General features: G+C 35.8%; 1 non-coding gene across 1 annotated transcript; it reads right to left on the reverse strand.

Annotated features, from left to right (window-relative positions):
- Window positions 1-6,018: 6,018 nt before the first annotated feature.
- Window positions 6,019-6,209, reverse strand: LOC129068076 (U2 spliceosomal RNA). Its single transcript, XR_008528888.1, has one exon. It is a non-coding gene; the product is annotated as a U2 spliceosomal RNA (small nuclear RNA).
- Between the last annotated feature and the right edge of the window lie 1,158 nt (window positions 6,210-7,367).

Raw genomic sequence — 7,367 nt, forward strand, 5'->3', positions numbered from 1 at the left:
AATAATTATATTTACTTATTTTATTATTCACAAATTTTCTGAGGTTTTTTCAGTTGATTTGGAGTCAGTGATTGCCTTTTGATATTTCAAAAGTACTTGGGTACATGTTATAAGCATCTCAAATCCCTCTCATTTCTACACTTTTAGTAAAGTGTTTCCATGGTGCTGAAAAATGTAATTACTTTATAATCAAGAAATGTATTTTAATGCTGTTACAGACCTCTAGAGCAATGAAAATTTCTAAGATATTCCCAAGATGAATTATTATGAAGTGTCATCTGCATATGTTATTAATTTTCTCTTCATAAGCTCTGATACCATTTACCTATACTAAATTATATTTATCATTTATTTGATTAATTATGAAACATGAAATACACATAACTTCCAGTGCACTATATATAAACAATGAAATTAGAGGACATTTACTTTATATTTAAAAAGCATATTTTTTAAATTGATTTTTGAAAATTATTTATAAATTAATATTTTAAATTCGAGCTTGAAAAAGGGGTTCAAAGATTAATGTTGCATCCCAAAAAGCCTATATTTATACTATATGAAAGGCAATATTTTCTTGAGCCAAAAATAACTATTTCAAATTCAGTGTGTATTAGGAATTAGATGCCAGTATTTTGGATATGGTTTGGTAATTTCAAAATTTATTTCTCTTTTGGAAATAACTTCATTGGCATTTCTGATTATTGAAGTAATGTGTTAATTGTTAAAATAAGAAAATTGAAAAGTATACAAGAAACTTCTCTTTAAAGCCACATCATCCACACATGCTATCACAAAAAACTGTTTTTGTAGAAAATACTACATATATATATATATATATATATGCACACATATACATGAACATATTTATATGTTTGTATATATGTATGTATGCACATATAGAGCAATAATATATGTGTGTGTGTATGTATATATAGCAATAAAGTAATAAAAGTTTCTAGAAGCCAAACATGAGAAGAAAACTTGCAAGTGATCTCAGAGTAGAAGGAATAGTCATGGCCTCCCTGGGTCATATCAAGTCAAACCTTGGTGCTAGCCCCTTGAGTAGTCTACATAGGCATGTTTATCAGGAGACTGTGAGAGAGCTGGCCTCACACATCCAGGAAGGTTCAGATAGCCTAAGGTCTAAGGAGATTAGGGCAGACTCAGCCGGTATGGGACTGGGTCTTTCAATACAACAGAAGGTCAAAGCCCGGAGGGCAAATGTGCCAAGCAAATCTTGGAAGGCAGGTAGACATGATCCAGCACACAATCTCATAAGGAAAGTCTGAAATGTAGGAATGAATATTGGGTATCTAAACATAAATGGACTATAGAAAATATATGATAAAATTTCTAATATATGATACTAAAAAGAAGGCAGAACTTTAGTACTACAAAGTAATTTCAATATGTAGTGGTGGGCAAAAATTAGTGTACAGTTGTGAGTATGCATAACAGTTTATTCTTGTATTATTTATTACTTATTGTATTATTTATTTGAATTAACAACTATAAACCTACTTGACAGACTATGAAGAAAACTTGTGAATCTATCATCATATGTTGAGATTTTAGCAGACTTCTATCACTAAGATCAAGTAGATAAACACTTCAGGAAAGATATGTAAAATTTGAACTATTCAAATAAGTAATAAACAAAGCAAAAATCATTTATATTTGGCTTAAATCTATAGATAGATAAATTAATCCAACCTTTATTAAATACTTACTATTGTGATAAGTACTGGGGATACAAATTTAAATGAATGACAGTATAAATCTATTTTGTATTGAGTCTGGAGATTTGATTCATAGTGCTTATAAGACACAAATGTTTATTCTCTAATATATAGGAAGTCCAGAGGAAAGTAGTATGGTATTGATATGGCAACCATACAAAAATATCACATTTCCTGTTTTTTCTGTTTCTCTTCCCTGACTCACGAGATTTTCACTTCCAAGGTTACCTCATGAACCAAGAAGGTTGCTGGAGCTTCAACTATTATATCTTTGGTTTAAGGAGCAAGAAGGCAGAAGGAGAAAGAAAATCAAAGTACCCTGTCCTTTTTACACACTTTTTCATCAGTTTTACACAACACTTTTCAGAATTTAGTCACATGTCATAGTAGTTTTAACAGGGTTTGTGCTCTGTAGGCTTCCAGCAGAGCTCATTATCTCAATGAATAAAATTATGATTCTATTAATGACTAGGAAAGGAAAAATGTATGCTTTGGTAGGCAGTCATCTGTCTTATTCTCACAGCTTCTCATTGCCTTCCATATAAGATCTAACAAAGGAGATTAATAGACATGTTAAAACAACGACAACAAAACAGGCAATGGGAGCAGGATTTATGATAAAGGCCATTTCTTTGGGACTGTGTGTTATAAATGGCATAGTGGTCAAGTTCACTTTGGAAGGTCATGAATAGAATTATATTGCAAAATTGTCCAAAGAGATGAAAAAATTGGACTAATATTTTGGTGTCAGGTATTTTATTTGTACTTCCTTATTTAACGCCCATTTAACCCTGTGAAGTAATTATTATTTCTGTGTCTCTGATAGAGAGATAACTTTTTGAACAATAGCAAAAATCTGCTCAGGACTACATGATTAGCAATGAATTTGAATAATGTTGAAATCTAAATCTTTCTCACCGATTATGTTATTTTTCAATATACCATTAAACTATCAAAATCATTCCAACCCAAGACATAATATTGGAAAACAAGTATCTGTCCTTTATTGAAGTGTACCATTAAATTGTTTAAGGAATCCTCCTAATTTTATATTCTTCATCTATTATTCCAAGAATTTAGATTTTAAATGTCTATCTGCATGAAAGTTGTTCTTCCCTAAGCCCTCTTTGACTCCCTATATTTCTAACTTTCCAGGACACTTTGAACAACCTTGCTATGTTTTGCTAGCTTTAGGAATCCCATCTTCCCAAGGTAGAAGACAGGAAATGTACTTCTTTATTCTCTTTCACAATGCAACACAAGACAGTGTCTCGGGATTCCAACCATTGCATTTGCCCAAAAGAAACTTTATTTGGCAGTAATCCATTTGGGTAGAAAGTACACCTGTGTAGGGTTCACTGACTTGATATTGGATTTCCAGAAGTAGTAGTGGTTATAATTTCAACTTCAGGACTAGAACTGATGTTAGTATGATTATTAATGCTAGCCCAGTAGCACAAGCTTCCTATTTACACCTCAATAAAAACTACAAAAACAGTGATATTTATATCCTCCCACAACCACATCAAAATTACATCTGAACTACAGAACAACCATAATTCAAAACCACCCAAAATCTAGCTGAATGGAAGTCCTATAACTAAGGATATAAAGGAGCCACGTGGAGGCTGGTAGAAGGGGCAGAGACAGGAAAGGCCTGGCTCTACATCAAGTGTGGTGGTTAACTAGCAAAAGGGATATCTCAGCTGTGAGTCCTCTGCTGAGGAGCCAAGGGTCCCACCCCCACACCAGAATCTCCAGCCCAGATTTCCAGTGCCAGGAAGGGAAATCCCCAAGACTTCTGTGTATGAAAACCAGCAGGGATTGTGACCGAAAGACATAGAGGGCTCCTGGAGGAGCTTTCCGGTCCTCTTAAAGGGTCTGTGCACAGACTTCCTGGGACTCACTGTCTCTGAGCTCCAGCACTGGGACAGCAGCTTGAAAGACAACAAGGACACACAGGGAAGAACTGAATTGCCTGGTTCCAAAATGAGGGCTTGGAGGGTCTGCCTTCTCTCAGACAGATGTGCTGGCAGAGGCCATTGTTTTGTTGGTTTTTTTTTTTTTTTTTGCTGAGCCCTCCCCTAACTGACCTAGGAGGCAGGTGCTGTATCTGAGTCTCCATCAACCTGACTAACACTAGGGACCCCACCCTGGTGATTTCCTGAGGCCCCATCCCACGCAAGCCCTTTTCAGTGGCTTTTCTACACAAAGAGCTTATTTTGGCTCATGCTACAGGGTCTCCTAAAATCTCTTGAAAGTTCACAAGCCCCAAGCAAGCAGCATCTCCAGACAAGCAGCATCTTCCCTCAGCATGTCCTGTACCTCTTGCTAAGTGGCCCCAGGTCTGGCACTAGGCAGCCATCCTTGGTTCACAGCGTGGACTATCCCAGGAACCTGCAAGCCCAGCCCAAATAACAGCAGGGCATAGGCAGCAGCTGACTTTGGCCTGCACCTCCTGAGAAGCCCCAGAGCCAGAGCACCCAGTGAATGGCTTCAGACAGTACCAAAACACCACCCAATATCCTCCATCATTGACACAGTTAAGGGGTAAACTCAGCAGCAACCAGAGCCCTGTTGAAGTGATTTCTGAACTGTGTGTTTGGATCCTGCGTGGTTAATCTTTTGCTGTGATCACTGCCAGTTCTCCCAGTCAGCCAACCTGGCGTAAATCCCTCCCATTGACATACCAACAGCAATCAAAGCTCAACTAAAACAGGAGGGTGTACACAGCCTACATTGGGGTGAGGGGCACACCTGAAGCACTCAGCTCAAAATGACCAAGAAGGCTATGCCATTGAGCCCTGCAGGACACCCACTACATAACGCCACTTTACCAAGACTGGAAGATATAGCAGCTCTCCCTGATACATAGGCACAAGCACAAGAAGGCAGCTAAAATGAGGGTACAAAAAACATGTTCCAGATGAAAGAACAGAACTCCAGGGGGAAAAAAAAAAACTAAATAAAATAGAGACAAGCAATCTACCTGAGGCTGATTTCAAAACACTGGTTATAAGGGTGCTCGATGAACTTAGGGAAAAAGTAGATTAACTTTGTGAGAAATTCAACAAAGATAGAGGAAACATAAAAACAGAACTAGAAAACCTAGGAAAAAAACAGTCAGAAATTAGGACTATACATTAACTGAAATGAAGAATGTATTACAGGGAATTGAGAGTAGAATAGATAAAGCAGAGGATCAAATCAGAGATTTGAAAAATAAGAAGGAAACAATCAGAATAGAAAAAAAATTTTAAAAATTAGGATAGTATAAGGAGCTTCTGGGACAACTTCAAGCATACCAACATTCTCATTATGAGGATTCCAGAAGGAGAAGAGAGAGTGCAAAGAATTGAAAACATGGTTGAAAAAAAGTGATGGAAAAATTTCCTAACTTGGTGAAAGAAAAAAGCATTCAAGCCCAGGAAACACAGAGAGTCCCAGACAAGATGGACCCAAAGAGGCTCACGTTATTACACATTGTAATTAAAATGCCAAAGTTGAAAGAAAAAAAGGGAATCTTAAAAACAGTGAGAGAAAAACTGTTCTCAACAGAAACATTGCAGGCTAGAAGAGGTTGGTATGAAATAAAAATGATAAAAAGCAAGCTCCTTCAACCAAGATTACTCTATCTAATAAAACTATCATTTACAATTGAAAAACAGATAAAGTGCTTCCCAGACCCGAAAAAGTTAAAGGAATTTACTATCACCAAACCAGTATTACAAGAAATGTTAAAGGGTTTTCATGAAGAAGAAAAAGGATTAAAAAATATGAATAATTAAAATGCAATAAATACCTACTTATCAACAATGACTTTAAATGCTCAAATCAAAAAACATATATGGTAGCTGAATGGATAACAAAATAAGACCCTTACAGATGCTGTCTACAAGAGTCTCACTCCAGATCAAAAGACACATACAGATTGAAAGTAAAAGGATGAAAAAAATAGCTTATTAAAATGGAAACAAACAAATGAAGCTGGGGTGGAAATACTTATACCAGATAAAATTGATTTTAAGACAAGGCTATAACGAGACAAAAAAGATGCCAGCAATTCTACTTCTTGGTATTTATTCAGAAAAACCCAAAACACTAAATCAAAAAGACATATGCATCCATAGGTTCATTGCAGCATTATTTATACTATCCAAGATGTGGAAGCAATCTAAGCGTCCGTCAACAATGAATCGGTAGGGACGTGGTGGATATATATACAATGGAATGTGACTCCACCATATAAAAGAGTAAAATCTGCCCACCTCCCCGGGAGGGGTGCACCATTCCCGGAAGTACTGCAATACCGGGTCGATGCGTGGAGTGGAAGGAGCAAGCCCCTTTTCCATCTTCCAGCCCCCAAAATCCATTTAATATGATGTCCTCGGATAGAGGACGTATCAGATATTAAACTGATAAGAACAGATACTACACTTGATCTTAGCCAAAAGGCCGAGAAGCGATTTATAAAAGAATAAAATCTTGACACATAGAGCAACACGGATGGACCTTGAGGGTATTATGCTGAGTGAAATAAGTCAGGCCAAAAAAAATGTCATATGATTTTACTTTTATGTGTAATCTAATAAACAAAATAAACAAATAAACCAAGCAGAAACAGAATCATAGATACAGAGAATGTGTTGATGGTTTCCAGATTGGAGGGAGATTGGGGGCATGGCTGAAAAAATGAAGCCATTATGAAGTACAAGTTGGTAGTTAAAGATAGTCATGGCAATGTAAAGTACAGTATAGGGAATATAGTCAATAATATTGTAATATCTATGTTTAGTGTTGGATAGGTACTAGATTTATGGAGGTGATCATTACATAATTTATATAAATGCCTAGTCACTGGTTGTACACATGAAACTAATGATACTGTACATCAACTGTAATTAAAAAAATTTTTAATGTTTTTTTTAAAAATACACAAAAATAGGTTAAGTTATTGGGTAAAAACTTATGGTAAAGATACATTAACAGCATGAAATAATAGACAGTCTCCTTGAGAAAGACAGGAGTCACCTTAGATTCTGGCTCTCAGACCAACATGCTCATTGACCTTAGATCTCTCACATGATCTCTTTGTCCTTCAGTTTCCTGGACCTAAACCAAGGAGGGTGGAATAGACAACCACAAGGGTTTTATGTTAAGTGTTACCAATTAAAATATTTATTTATTTATTTAAATTTTATTTTAATTTATTTTTTCAAATACATTTGTCTCTGCCTCCCCCCACCACTTTCCCTTGCCCCCTCCCTCCTTCCCTCACTCAGCTCTTCCCCTTTGGTCATGGACAATTAAAATATTTAGAAGGAATATATGTGTACTTTTATGTGTATGTGTGTGCAGATATACACATGCATTTATATCTAGATACAAACTAAGATTATATCTAAGATAAGTAGGATTCAGGAATGAGAAAGATCTTACTAAACCATTTATCTTAGTCAACTCAGTCTCCCCTTTAAAGACAAGGTTTATATTAGACATATACAATAATAGTTAAATAAATAAAAACTAATTATGAATTAAATAAACACGTGTCCTTTAAATTCCACAATTTCATAACCATCTTAAACTGGACCTCATGCTGTATTTAACCATTTTTTTTTTCTA

This window comes from Pteronotus mesoamericanus, unplaced genomic scaffold, assembly GCF_021234165.1.
Source record: "Pteronotus mesoamericanus isolate MK-2021 breed Mesoamerican mustached bat unplaced genomic scaffold, CSHL_Meso_final contig_20, whole genome shotgun sequence".
In the NCBI taxonomy this organism is placed as follows: Eukaryota; Metazoa; Chordata; class Mammalia; order Chiroptera; family Mormoopidae; genus Pteronotus; species Pteronotus mesoamericanus.